General features: G+C 38.4%; 1 protein-coding gene across 2 annotated transcripts in view; it reads right to left on the reverse strand.

Annotated features, from left to right (window-relative positions):
- Positions 1 to 14,659, reverse strand: part of LOC107225779 (synaptic vesicle glycoprotein 2C) — a 50,222-nt gene that overhangs the window by 30,749 nt on the left and 4,814 nt on the right. The window contains exon 1 of one of the 2 annotated variants that reach the window (XM_015666358.2): positions 5,233 to 5,644. The exons of the other annotated variant lie outside the window; for it this stretch is intronic. The gene's annotated coding sequence lies outside the window, so the exon portion shown is untranslated. Of the gene's footprint in view, positions 1 to 5,232; positions 5,645 to 14,659 lie in introns of those variants that run through there. 2 annotated transcript variants of the gene reach the window in all.

A 14,659-nucleotide genomic window follows, 5' to 3' on the forward strand; every position in this document is an offset into this window, starting at 1 on the left:
CGATAGAACTCGAAAGAACAGATAATTATCGTTTATCTACAGCTGGTGCATGCACGAAATTCCAATGTTCGCTCAATCTCGGTACGTATGAAAAACAATGCAATCACGATTCTATCACGTTTATTAGAATGGTGTATGCAAATTTTATGACTGCACAAAAATTACAATACACATACGTAAACCGAGAACGAAGAAACAGATATGAACAGAAAAATTGGTACATAAATATCGGGATTATAGAAACACTTATTCGCGATAATGCATGCGCGCAGTGCGGAAAAGAGGCCTTTTCAGCACTCCGCGCATGCGCATCAGCAGACTCACTCGACCGTCGTAGAAACGGTTACTTTGTGTACGGAAAACACGTATGGAGAACCGCGTAAGACATTCTCGGGTTATGTGAAAAAGTAAACAGGTATCACGTAAAAACCCTCTATCGAAATTTATTTATCGTAGGCGAAAGTGACGAAGAAATGTAAAAAACCGAAGAAAAAAAAAAAAAAAAAAAAACAAAGTTAACAATCAATTACGATTCCCGTATATTTGCGTTTCAAAATCGATTGACGACTAGATGACGATGATCACGCATCGTTGATGATTATCGACACGCCGGCGATTTGATGAACGTGAACAGAGTCCTACGACTCTCTCTCTCTCTGAAATCTTTACTTTCCAGCATGTGAGTGAATATCGCATGCGTCTACACGCAGTAAATATGAACGATAGAAAAATGGATTTGAAACAGCCTGGCAGACAGCTGCAGAGGTCGAGAGAGGAGACCTACGCAGGTCGGCCCTCGCCTCCTCGGAGGTAAATGATTCTTTTTTAAAAATAGGCATCGACCTTGAATACACCAAGATAGGTATGTGTAACGCGGCTTCGGTCGGTCCAGACATAACAGTTTGTCAAATTCTTCCTCTCTTGTTCTCAAACTTATTTGTTACGCGTAGATGGACAAAAATTTATCGATTTTAGGTACACAATTTCAATAACTACATATCAAACTATTTGCCTGGGATGATATTTTTCAGTAGGATTTACTGTAATTGGACCGACTCAGTGATAGTTGTCCTCCTTTATTATTTATTTTCAATAATTTTCATTGATTAATTACCGCTCATTTATACAATTTAAAGATGCGTCGGGATTAGTTATCAAGATTTTCAGAAACTTTTGTAATACTTTTGAAATTGTGTAAATGCGTTCTTAAAATTGCATCAATCAGAGTTTCAATTCTCGTCTACAAAAAGGCGGAGAAGAATACGATCAACAAAAAATTGAATTTGTAACGTTGGATGCGGCAGGTAAGCAAAAAAGTAAAATTTTAAAAAATGCAGCCAAAAAATAGTCGGTAAGTGCGAATTGTTCTTCGAATTGTGAGTGTTCAACGTAAAGTGAGGTTATGAAAATATCGAATGAAGCAAAGACAGAGAGTAACGCGGAAGAGTAAATAGCACATAAATTTTACAATGTCGACACGGAATATTATTATAAACAAGTTTCTCGCAAGCTGCCAATGTACAGCATGTGGTAGCAAGTGATTAAATGAAACGAATTGTTGCCGAGGGGGGTCAACCGGGCATCGCAAGCAGCCATCTTTAATTGATATATGAGCTGCGAAGAAGCGGATCTAACCAGCTAGTCCCGATCTCTTTGACTTGACTGTATGGACGTATTAGTGTGATGTACTTATAAAATAATCGTCTACATAAGTGAGTGTATTGAATGGAGCAGAGAGCGCTAATAGCGAAGGAAAGTTACAATTAACCGTGTGTCGGGTATATTTTTCTCCAATAGCACAAGTACATACGAATCAATTACCAAAACGCAGCTAAAACTGAATTCTTGACACGATAAGGGCGATTGAAAAATGTCTACAGTTTTTATCGTTAAATATTTCTGCCGCGAGTCGAGACGCTAGGTCAAAGTCAACATGGCCGCCGTTTACACGCTTGCGATTATTCTTCGGTTGGACGGAAGTTTTGAGATCTCATTGTGTATCACATTTTATTTAACGTTGAACCAAATCGTGGCAGAAATAGTTCAGTTGCGTAAGAATATGTGTGAACCGTGAGAATAATTGAGACAAATTTTATAACCTGATCATAGTTACTTCTTCTCGTTTAAAAAATTTAACTCTACGAGTGTCTGTACGATGCAAATTTTTCCGGTAACTGGTAGATAATCAGAAATAGTAAGTTCCAGCTTGTTTACTTAAACATAACGCAGTAATAGTTCGTCACTTATTACGCTTTACAAATTATTCAAAGTACATATTATCACCAGAAATGTGTGCTTAGAAGTACGCAAATATTGAAAATCGTAGGACCCTATAATGTATGATTATAAAATCTCGAAGGTCAGCGAAGTTGCGTTGCTAACAAAAATTCCGTCGCGTTGTTTTCGCCTTGAGAAACTTTTCACATCAAGGATTTTCATACTGGCTCGTAATTTCTTGAAATCTCGTACATTTCGACGAAATTTCTTAGTGAGAACAGGAAAAGCTACTATTTTTATATTTACCGGTTAATTGGGAATTCACATACGTGAATTCTTGTTTCGAAAAGTTCCTCCATGGGTGGTAAACATGATTTAAGAAAGCTCGGGATACATTTTAATACATGTGATTTTAGTGGTGTGTGTTATATTATCTGGTGGCGTTATGGAATTCTTCAGAAATAAAAGTAGACACATTTTTTTTTTTTTTTTTTTGTAATAAAGTGCAAGTATTTTTCAGTTAATTAACTTCTTGAATTATTTCGCAACTTTAAGAACTGTCGTTCCACGAGTTTTTCGATCAATCGTGCATAGCTGTAAATACATCTTATCAGAGCAAAAGTTATAGGAAAAAACCGTCGATTTGGACAAAGAAAGATAGTTGTTATTTTTTTAAAATATCATTCAGGCTGACATTATAATTACCGCATAAATATAATACATTGCGTTCTGTTCGCGACAAGCTATAATTTTTTTCTTCATATTTTTTTATACTCATGGTAGGAAACGTGAACCGGTCGCAGAATGACGTATGGCAATATTCATTGAGCTCTGAATTCAGCATTATCATAATTTTGATAAAACCTCCGCTTGTGTTGTTGTTAGTCATCGTGGTGTAGTGATATTTCGTACTGCCGATGGTGTGCGCGTTGAAAGGAGATGTATGAAAACAGAATAACAATGTAAGCGTAAAAAAAAAAAAATAAAGTGCTATGTACGGATCGTGAAACTTGTTCAAAATAAGTGAGAATAAACATATCACCTCGTAAAAACGGGAATAAAAATACTTGAGAAATTAGGTAAATCGATTATACATAATTTACGCGTTGAATTATAAGCACAGTTAATTGTGTACGTAATACTTGTTCGACAAATAAAATTTCGCCTGTGGTATGCGGGCGTGAGTAGGGTAAGCTTAGGCGATTGTCTAAACTGCATAAAAACTAGTATAAATACGTGCACCGCACGTAAAAATACCGCATAATGTTAATATTTGACATTTAAATAGATGTAAATTATGCACTGTGAAAGAGTGTATTCTACAAAATAACATTTGCCAGTGCAGTAATGTCACGCGTAAATAATTCATAAGCTTGTAAGATTCACGACTGTCTTGCAGCCTACCCGATAATTATATTAACCGATGGTCAATCGCGTATCGTATATATTACTTGGAGTAATTTATTACTTCATTGACACTCAATTTCTGTGAACTTGTATCCGCAGAACGTGACGCTGCGAGTCGTTGGATATGAGTTTGTTGGGAAATAATCATGTACGAACGTTGTTCTAAGGCCTTATCACTCCGTGGTATCGTCATTAAACGCGTAACCACTTTACACCCATACTCCCGATTCCAGACAGAAGGATATTAATATTTACACAGTTGACTTCCGAGCTTGCAGCGAGACCACAAATTTGTCAGTCTTACATTTACGCTCTATAAACAATACGTGCGGTTAATCAACGCCAGCCAACATCCTGCACAACGAGTCGTAAATGGCGCACACAGATAGTAGCCCAATTTGTACACATGATTTTTGAAATTTTCCGTTCGTTTCGAAATTTGTTTTTTGCTAATAATGGTTACATCATTTTCTAAACCAACGCGGACGCTTTGTTCTCAAACGATTTATTAATCTTTCGTTCTAGCATCAGTTTGTAGATGAGATCGTGACGAATCCAACGATATGCCACAAAGCCCTATTTGAGTCACTTGATCAGGAGTTATCTTGTTTTTAACAACAAGCGCCAGAGCGGTGAAGCAGACACGCTTACCGTAGCACGCCCGTTCTGCGGACCATCATGCACGAGTCGAACGCTGCGCTGGCTGCGCTCTTACGCATTGGTACGCAATATTTCGGTATTTAGGCACCGGGATGGTACTTTGTTGGGTATCGTTGGATTCGGCTCAATCCCCGTTTCAACGCTGCTGACAAGAAATTCGCCTATTTCAACTTTGATTCCTTTCGTTACACTTCTCCTCTCTCCGAGTTTTAAAAATAATTGTAAGGTCAGTTTGGTGACATCTGACGAATTCCAGCGTTTTTATAGCCGCTTTGTGTCTGTGTACTTTTTTCTCTCGTGCTGTACAATTTACGGATGCATACGCATGCGATCATACATGTTTTGTACGGATATCTCAAGTATCACCGGAGTTTAGTATAGCCTGTATACTTGGCCCATTCGAAGGAAGATTGATCGAGGATTTAACAAGCGGGAAAGATCACCGCACAATGCCCGTAAAATGAAATCATGCCAAGGTTTGATTGCCCATGTCGGTGCGAGACCCCGAGTATGCCTTGAATGAACTTCTATAATCGGCGGTTATTATATACGCTCGCGTAAACAAAGACAGCCAGGCTATCTCTCGCGGCGGCTCCGCCCTCGAGAAGGCTGCTCTGCAAGTTCAGAAGTGTAAACGAAAACATACGTAATAAATAACGGAAAATTTACAGGTGGAAAGAAAACCAAAGAAAAGTAAAATAAAATAATCGTGAAGACGGAAAAGGACGAGGTTATAGATACGTTATTTACGGTATCGGTTAAAAACGGGTAAATGTAAACGATAAAATGACAACGATGATGGTAATAGTATGAGAAGGCAATAAATTATTCTAAATGAAGCGGAATACAGGGAAAAATAAACATTGTGTAAAAATGTGAAAAAATTGAAGTTTGAAAGGAAATTTTTTTCGTTTTTATATACGGTCGTGAGAAAAAAGAAAAACTTACAGTGGTTCCGGCGTTTGCCAAGTCTCGGGAAAGTTGCCCGTAGGGGAACAACCAAAGTCTGAGAGAATGATCAAAGCTTTATATACAGGGAGGCGGCGCGCTGAATGTCGATGCGCCCCCACCACCGCGGATAGCTGTGACCGGCTAACGTCAGCGTTGTTCTTCATCTTCGTCTCGGTACACGTTTTGTCGCCGATATCGCAATCCGGGGTTTAAGGGGTGCCACAAATCACTGCCGAGATATGGACGGCAGTTTGATTGCCGAAGGAGGCGTATCGCCGTACTCCGTACGAAAGTCTCGAAATTTTAACGAAAAATCAAATTCCGTTATCGCGATAAGAGCGGACGCCATTTGCGCGCACACATCGCTGGGACGCGGAAGAACATGCCTCACACACTCGCGCGGCTAAAATCGAACGAGCGAAAGTCGAAGCTGCCCGCAGCCGCAGCTACTCGCGCGCGCAGCTGCGCAAATCGTCGCCGTGCGCCAACGCGAGTTGCAGTTGATTGCGCCGACCTGCTGCAGCAGCGGCTGCAGTCCTCGAACTCGCAAGCGAACCGGACAAACTTATTGTGAATAACCCGGGGTGGGGGGGGGGGGGGGGGGGGCGGCGGGAATCCGAGGGGCGGTAGGTATGCAGAATGCCCGCGCTCATCGCGGAACTGTCGTTTTCCACGCTATTTGGGAAATGCAGAAGCTCCGAGAGTCGGCGATCGGACGCGATCGCCTCGCTCTCGAGTGCAGAATTCCAAAATGGCCGCGCGTAGTCGACCGCCTCTTTCACGCCTGGCATGATTACGTGATTCTTGCCTCTCGTCACTGGTTCCGAAGATTTGTTCAATCAGCCGACTGGCTTCCGAGGAACTGGAGGATGACGGCTGTGGAAACCCCGGTGAACGGGGGACGCAGAAACCGCGGAATAAAACTGTGCCAATTATTGACCACGCGCCGTCTCTCTTCCTCCTTCTAAATACATTTCGCATTTGGTACGCGAGTCTCTGCTCTGTATCGCCCGTCTCGCTCTAAAGTTTCATCTCATTCTACATCTCGTTCTTCCCGCCGACCGAGCTATATACATGTTTCTCCACTAAATATAGATCGAACGAGACTGCAGAATTGACTCCGTCGGAGTTATTCCGCCTGTTAGGAGGAAAAAAATATGACGATGAGAAACAAATTTCCATTCTCGATTCCTCTATCCTGCTCTTACTTTAGCGATAAACAAATAAGTATGATGTTGATTGTAGTACTTATTAGGAAAATCGAACGAGAACATCTGACGCCTTAGCCTTACTGTGTGTGAAACACGTTTTCCGGTCCCTTCGATATTGCTGTTCAGATTTACCATACATAATATGTTACGGAATATGTGTATCCTGAGTAATTAAGACTGACGACAATTCGGAATTTCAGCTGATCAATGCACTCGCAATGTTATGGCGTTTTTTTTAGATGATTTCGAAACGGGAATGAAGCATGAGTTTTATATTTATTTTCATAGAATTTCAAAAATGATTCCATATCCCACATGGGTAAGCGATACGGGACATCACATTTTTAGCAAAAATCATCAATGTCGCAATTGATTACCGCACTTGACAAAAGAAAAAGACGCGATGAGCATTGACGACGTTTCAACTAGATACTCACACATCGTTTTTTAAGAAGAAGAAGAAATAAATTTTCATAATTTGTGTGACGTTATGTTACATGTTTTCATTTTTTACGAGCGTGAGTCAATTTCATGAGTAGTATTTCTGAATCCGCGGTACGTTAAAACTTGAATGTTTCCGCACAGTCCGCAAAATTATGAGGCACTCCTTCTATAATGATTTTCTCGATTCCTGACTTCTCTTTTGTTTTCATTTCCTGTAAAATTGGTCGGAGGAATTTTTAAAGAAAGTCTAATTCTCCGGACCGGTGTTTATGACATTTTTTGACAATATTCTGTCAAACCTTGGACTTCGATTTACGCAGATCATTATATACTCTTCTGCATTTTATATCTACACCATCTTCGATCTACAGATGCTATGATACAATTTTTTCGTTCGAACTTCTCGGCGTCTCTGCAATCGTGTTTCAATCTCCACTCGACTGCGACCATGGTTCTGATTCCGCCATGCAAAAATCTAATTCAGCATTGAACTTGAATAAAAATATTTGCGCAAACAGAAGTATGTCAGAATGCAGTGAAATTGAGAATTTATCAAAAATCGTGATAGCAATCGCGTGTTTATACTAAACTGCGAAAATTCATTCCAAAATCGTTGACTTTGATTATTTCCATTTCATGTGCTTCTAGCTTTGCAATTTCTACTCCATCGTAGAAATTCACCGATACATGAATGAAAACGTGCTCAATTCATATTTGTAATCCTGGATGGCATAAAAAAGGGTGAAATTAATTAAGATGTTTACCGTCTCAACAATTAACGGACTTGCGTAATTATACATCAATTAACCTAGCTAGCCAGCTACCACAATCGCACGCAAAGTCCCTCGACGAAAGAACGACTCGTTAACGCCTTGTTTTTCAAGCCAATCTCTTTAAGTACATATTATTGCGCCTTACATATATTCGACTGTAAAAACTACTAGTGTATGCGTCCTATTCGAGAGCGCAAGGAACAACTGGAACATGGCATGTCTGGGTTTTTTCCAACCCTTACCGGACTACGCATGGAAGCACAGAAATCAATTTTTGTCGAGTGTTCGGCTGGTAATACATTTTTGAACGATGCGATTCATTGGGAACAATTTCACTCTCTTACACGAATGGAAAGGAATATTTGAGTCAAGTGATATATTCGTTTTATTTAACTAAAGGCTTTATAGTCAAATGCGCCGCACACAATGCTTACTTAATTCAGCAAAATACTTTTGTCGGACGAAACAGTTGTACCGACTTTAGATAGAATTGAATCAAGCCTTTGAATGTTCATGCTGACTGTCAATTTGTTCAAGATAAGACGGCGCGAGTTCCTTGCAATAATATGAATTTAGTATCAAGACAATGTGTGATGGAAATGACTAAGGATTTGATTGAACGCACCTCAATCGTTTTGTTTAAAAAATATGATATTGTTGTAACAAAACAAATTGAGCTTGGTTTAAATTCACGTTTTGTTAAGTTACACGTGTTCAATGGTTGAAACAGGTGATGAAACTTGTTGTTACAAAAGTCTTTTGCGTAAGACTGACCATGAGAATTATTCAAGCGTAGAAAAATGGAATTCTCCAAATGATATTTAATAATTTTTCTGACTTGATATTTTGTGGGATTTACCCGAGATTAGTTGGGTAATACGCGGAAAATTATCGTTGTTTACGTGGATGTATAAATATTCAACGGGTGTCGCGACTAGTTTTTGCTTATTTGTACTCCGTATCAATTTTGATTACTCGAAACATGGCATAACGTGTTCGTCGTGCGTATTCGATCTGACGCAGAACTTATCGTACAATGTCCGTAAACGATTTCTGGGTCGACTACCCAGTCTTACAAGTATCTCTGAAGCTACTTCCGTGGCGAGAAAGTTCGCCGCCTAGCGTCAGTTTATAGTACTAGTAAGACGGCTGTAAGAAGGTTTACTGGTAGGGGTAGAGCTGACATAGATAGGCGTTTAAAAGGGCGAACGTTACATGCCTCGTTTATCCCTGCCCAGTTTGCCGAATCAACACCCTAATTAAACCGAGGCAACTGTTCAATGCCCGAATTGGACCCACAACCGTACTAAATATCTATTCTGGGCGACAATTGGCGTAACGATTTTTTAAAGACAGTTTGTTGTTTCAAGAAGTTGTCACAGCTGTTAGGCACGCTTTACGTATAAGACGCGTGACGAATAAGGCCTGTTTTACGTACGAGGAAAAACGAGGAATTGCGAATCTCGGACACGCACAGCGAGCCGGTAAAATTGAGTGAGTCATTGACAGGCTTGACGTCACAAGATGATGAGGAGTAATCAAGTGATGATTAGAGCGCATAAATACTTTTATGTGTGAGTATAATTGTTGTATTTGCGCGTCGGTTTTATCAAGATTACAGTGGCGATGAGAGTAGTCAGATATTTCCTGATATCCCAGGTATCACAGAAGCTTCTTGATTTTGTAGGTTTTGTTTTCGGGTTGATGGAAATTCGCCTATCAGAACAACACGAATTTGGTCACACCTTAATTATTTCATAATCAATTGTGTTCTTTTTTCTTGGACTAGTCAGAAAAATTTTTCACCAAAACGAACGAAATTTTTATGCTTTTTCTGACGTTATATTAAAAGAGCTTGTTTTTCAGACGCTTCTCCTTCTTTTTACAAACCATCAGTTCGGAAGTTCTGAAACATTTAGCAAGTTTTTTGAAAAACTTGTTTGCTTGATGTATCATCGTTTTTCACACAATCGCTGAACCTTTCATTACAAATTTTAGCACAAAAAAAATTTGAAGAACGATTCTTGTATAATTCTGTGATATGTTTTCCTTGAAAATTAAAAATTGAACCGGCATTGAGTCGTAATATTACATTAAAAGAAAAAAACATTCATTCTGAAAAACGTGGCCATGATTGTTCTTATCAATTGACTTTGACTCGGTGCCATATATAACACGGAGAGGTGTTTCACGAAACCCAAGTCTAATCTCGCTTCGCTGGCTTTGTTAATTGGTCCGAAAAACCAATTTTTTCATAAAATAACAAGGACCCAAATGAATTTGTACTTCAAAAACACGTCCTTGTTCCCCCAGGCGAGCTAAATCTATTTCGATGTATTTTTTTTGGAACGAAGACGCGACAGTGACGAGTCGAATGTTATACGCTGATAATGATAAGGACGCTTACGCACGTTTATTCCATAAATCGGTCCATCAGTAAAATGAGGAGAGAGAGAAGAGAAATAAAAAACATCGAACAATAGTGTAAACAGTAGGATCTTAACAGCAAACCGTTATTGTTTACTTATGCATTTGCAGATAGCGAGCTGCGATAACGTCGCCGCAGTTATACATTCTAGAAACAAGTGCGCCTAACTTCGCGTTTCTCTGCTGTTCCCAGCCATTCGTATGGCTTGTACATAAAAATTTTCGTGTAACTGCGGCTAAGGCTCTTGAGTGAAACGTTGTAAAGAGTAGTTAGCCAATTAATACCAGTTATATTTGTACAATTTTCTGCGTACTTTATGGCCTTGGATACAGACCGGCTGAACTAAATTAGGCAGACTTATATATACCGAATAAGATTTCGCAATAATCCTTTGGCACACTCACCCGTGTGTATAACATGTATATAAATAATATGTGTGTGTATTATTCCTTAATTTAAACAATCTCGCGATAATTTGTCGCCCGTGGAATTAATTGATCTAATCTTCTATTTCGTTTTCGTTTTTTCAAGATTTTTCTAAACATCTTTTAAATCGTAGTAAGTTCTTATTCGCGAAAAATGCGTTACCGTCGGAATCTTAGATTTGTTTTTTTTTTTTCTAATCACGTTGAGTGAAACAATACCAGTTTTATATTTTAGAGGTTGTAAAAAATTTTACTTGAATGATTTCGGGTGGACAAATCTGGGGATAACATTAACGCGTTGACCTAGAAATTTTGAACCCATGTTTCAATGACCGGTGTTGCGATGGATTTGTGTATCGTGATTCTAAGATACCCGTTTTGTTCATGGTCATTCTCGATTATGTAACGATGTAAACGGGGTTAAAAATATGATTGGGATCGAAAGAGTGATACGAAAAACGTGAGGACGACTCGTGATAAAATCTGACGTCATCATCATTTGCGGTGACGTAAATACATTGGGAGGAGAAAATGTTTCTTTCACAGTTATACGAAACAGACAAGAATCTTGTCTTACGTATTCAAATTTTTCACTCGGTCTGTGATACAATTTTATCAGTAGAATTACTCGTCCGATCGTGACGTACATACGAGTAACTGTCATTAGAACCTAAATGGCGATTTTATATTCTATCCACTTAAAAATCACCAATTATTCCAGAAACTGCAGTTTTTCAAATTTTGAAACTTTGAAGATTCTATTATATGTTTCAAAAAATTTACTTCATTTTGTTCCGATGCGATTTAATTGGGTTTCACGGATTTCACAGGATTTAAAGAAATTCAGCAAGATGTTAGCAGAGTTTAGACGGACTTAGCAACAATTTGCCAAATTATGTAACATTTCATGGATTTCAAAAAATTTTGGCAGCTTTCGGACTGAGTCTATAAGAATTCCTGCGGTTTTCGAGGGAAATTCATATGTATAATTTTACGAAATTTCACAGGATTCCATGTGATTTTATGACTTTCGGAAAAACGTCAGAAGATTTCACAGATTTCGTCAAACTTTAACTTTTGTAGATAGTCTCAAATGAAGCATTAAAAAATGTTTGGTCGTCGCATATCAAATTTGAAAATTCTCTTCAATGTTTCTGCAAATATCGTATGTGTGAAAATTGGAACATAAATGAAAAATTTTCACCATTTTCCACGATAAGGGCAACCTTTGTCAATAAATATGTTACATCAAGTTTAGTTCAAGAAACATATTTAGGAACGGGCTGAGTTTCTATAAGGCGTTGTAAAAAAGATTCTGAGAAAATTTGAGAGTCAGGTTACGTTTTCAGTCATGCAAATAGTGCCAGCTGATTTTCTTATTTTAAACACTTCATTTAACAGCTAATAATAAATTATTGATTATAAAAATAGATGGGTTATTTTACAACGACTCTGTATATCTAAGAAGCGCTGTACATTTTAATGTGTAAAGCCCGACACATTTTCTATCGGTTATAAATTGCAGACACTAATTGTACGGAGATTGAATAGCCATTTTAAATATTCCGATCAAGAATGTATAATTTTAATCATCGACGAACACTTGTGCTACTCTTTAAATAGATATTGAACATCTGCGGAATGTGTGACGTAAAAATTTGAACATTTTTCACATATTGTGTCACTACCAATTTCATATATTATTCATACGAACGTTTATCTGGGCTTCAAACCTTCCAATCAAAGCTTTCGCAAATATTATGTGAAATTAAGTTGCGTATTTTTCCATCGACTAACAGACAGCTGTGTGAGAATGAGCTATGTCTCGATGGAGCTGAAAAAACTCTGGGCTGTAAGCTCTCGCCGCGATGCATGTACGTACATAAGTGTGCGAAGATAAGTAGTTACTAATGCTATTTATAGAAAACAGACCTGCTAAACACCATCGTTAACAGTTTAAGTTTCCCTGATAATTGCAGAACAGCTCAACCTCGGTAAGCATGATTATACCGCCCTGTACCTACTCTTCACGACTCGTCGTCAAACACATATGTATACATATAGAAAATTATGTTCACATTTTTGACGTGCAACGTACATTCCGTGTATAATATTCTCTTTTCTCTCTCTCCCCAAAAATCAGCAAATTCTACCTTTAATTATAGTTCGAGGCGTATAGGAAAGGTATGTTTTTCTCCATCGGTTTGTAAGTCAAATTTCACGTGGCTGCAGATTCGCGTATTTTTTTTAAATAAAATAAAAAACTAAAAAAAAAAAAGAAACAAAAAAACAAAAGGCGGTCAGATATGTTTGACATTTAAGTAATTTATACTGAAAGTTTCATTTTTCATGTTTTCCAAAAGCTTTGAGGCATAAGTAATTTTTCGAAAAGAACATCAAAATTATTACCTTTTTTTATTTGTCGCTACTGTCGTTATATTCGAAAACTTGTGCCACATAAGTGTGTATACTCGCTATGGTAACGAATTATTTAAAATACACTTGTGCAACCATATTTCATCCACGTATAAACAATACTTTTAATCTGACAGCGTTCAACGGCCTACAGCATATACATACATACATACATACCTCTAGGTGTGTTTTCTGTAACGAGCTAGAAATACACATTGATTACGATAGTGAGAAAACATCTCTCTGATTTAACCCCTTAGCACCAGCGACTTCTAGTCACCGTCGACAAATACAGTTCGATAATACTTATCACGTATAGCTACAGTGAAGTATACTTGATTCATTTACCATCCCGATCCACACTTTATTCCCACAATAATAAATGACAGTATAATTATAGTGCCTCAAATATAACTGCGGATGGTGCTTATCGTATTTGCTCAAGCGAAGAATGAGGCTTCAATTTTTAGGAAAATAGTATGACTTAAAAAAAGTTCGAGAAACTGGTAAAAGCATGAAACAGAAAAAGAATATTTGATAAAAAAAATTCTTTTTTTCGGACTAATAATCATCTGCTCGATTCCTTGTATTGACGGAACAAGTCTTCGCACGTGTAAAAACCAACCAGGCGATTAAACCTGACGAGAGAAAACGATGAAAGTTAGCAGCTGATTGTGAGTGACCTCTAACGTGCATGCGTAAGATAATTGAAATCTATCGGTGGGCGAGTTCATGCCGCGGCAATATTTTCATCCGCAAGAGAGATATACCAACTTACAATTAGTCAAAACGAGGTATGAGCTGTCAAACTCTTGGGCGTAAAGCAGCGAATTGAGGTTATGTTGTTACGATGACTCGTAGCGGTCATCGGATGATTATGCCTGATCGCTCAGTTAGCAATAAAACTTTGCAAAGCACTGATCTCTGTACTAACTGGATGACTGACTCCTATGCTTTCAGCGCATGGCTTCTTATGTCGATTAGAAGCTCCAAAAACCGACACTAGCGCCGCAATACCTGAAGTTGAACTAACGAGTCACGTGGCTAATAGCCCGTCATAAACAGACTTAGTCACATGGTGCAACGTGGGAAAGTTTGAATTCATGCGCCTCGTCTACAAAATGACAATGTCTTTCCTCTTTTCATTAGATACTTACTTGAAGAAATGCATTGACGAATGTATTTACTCGATTTTCATACAAAACCAAAAAAACCCCGTTTCTGCAGGAACGTTTACGTGCTGTCAGTTCTGGCGAGTCACGTGACTCGTTAGTTCCATTTAAGCTATTGAAGCGCTGGTGTCGATTTCCTTTGCTTCTAACCGACTCAGGACGAGGAGGCTAGTTAAACATCCAGTTGTTACAGAGACCAGTGTCGCGAAGCCTCCTCGAGTCACTGCATCGATTACTTGAGAAATTTTTACTCCGAAAGAATTTGCAACGTCTTTTTAATAACCTTTGTACGACGAGTGTGGTAGTTGAAGTTTGCGTTGGCCAGCCTGCATGACCAGACGTCAAAACCTGCGCGCGCATATCCAGTCGCTCAGCTTGTTTGACTTTCACCATTTGCTCACCATTTACAATACATAACCGCGCATAACCGGAATGCAATTCGACAGAATTATTATTATAATAAATATAAATATTGTTGTATTGTTGTTGCTGTTGTAATAAATTATTGCCATTTTTTTACTCCCTGGTAGTTTTTCTTTGTTTAGGCTTTTTCTTT

The sequence above is a fragment of the Neodiprion lecontei genome, chromosome 5, assembly GCF_021901455.1.
Source record: "Neodiprion lecontei isolate iyNeoLeco1 chromosome 5, iyNeoLeco1.1, whole genome shotgun sequence".
Lineage (NCBI taxonomy): Eukaryota > Metazoa > Arthropoda > Insecta > Hymenoptera > Diprionidae > Neodiprion > Neodiprion lecontei.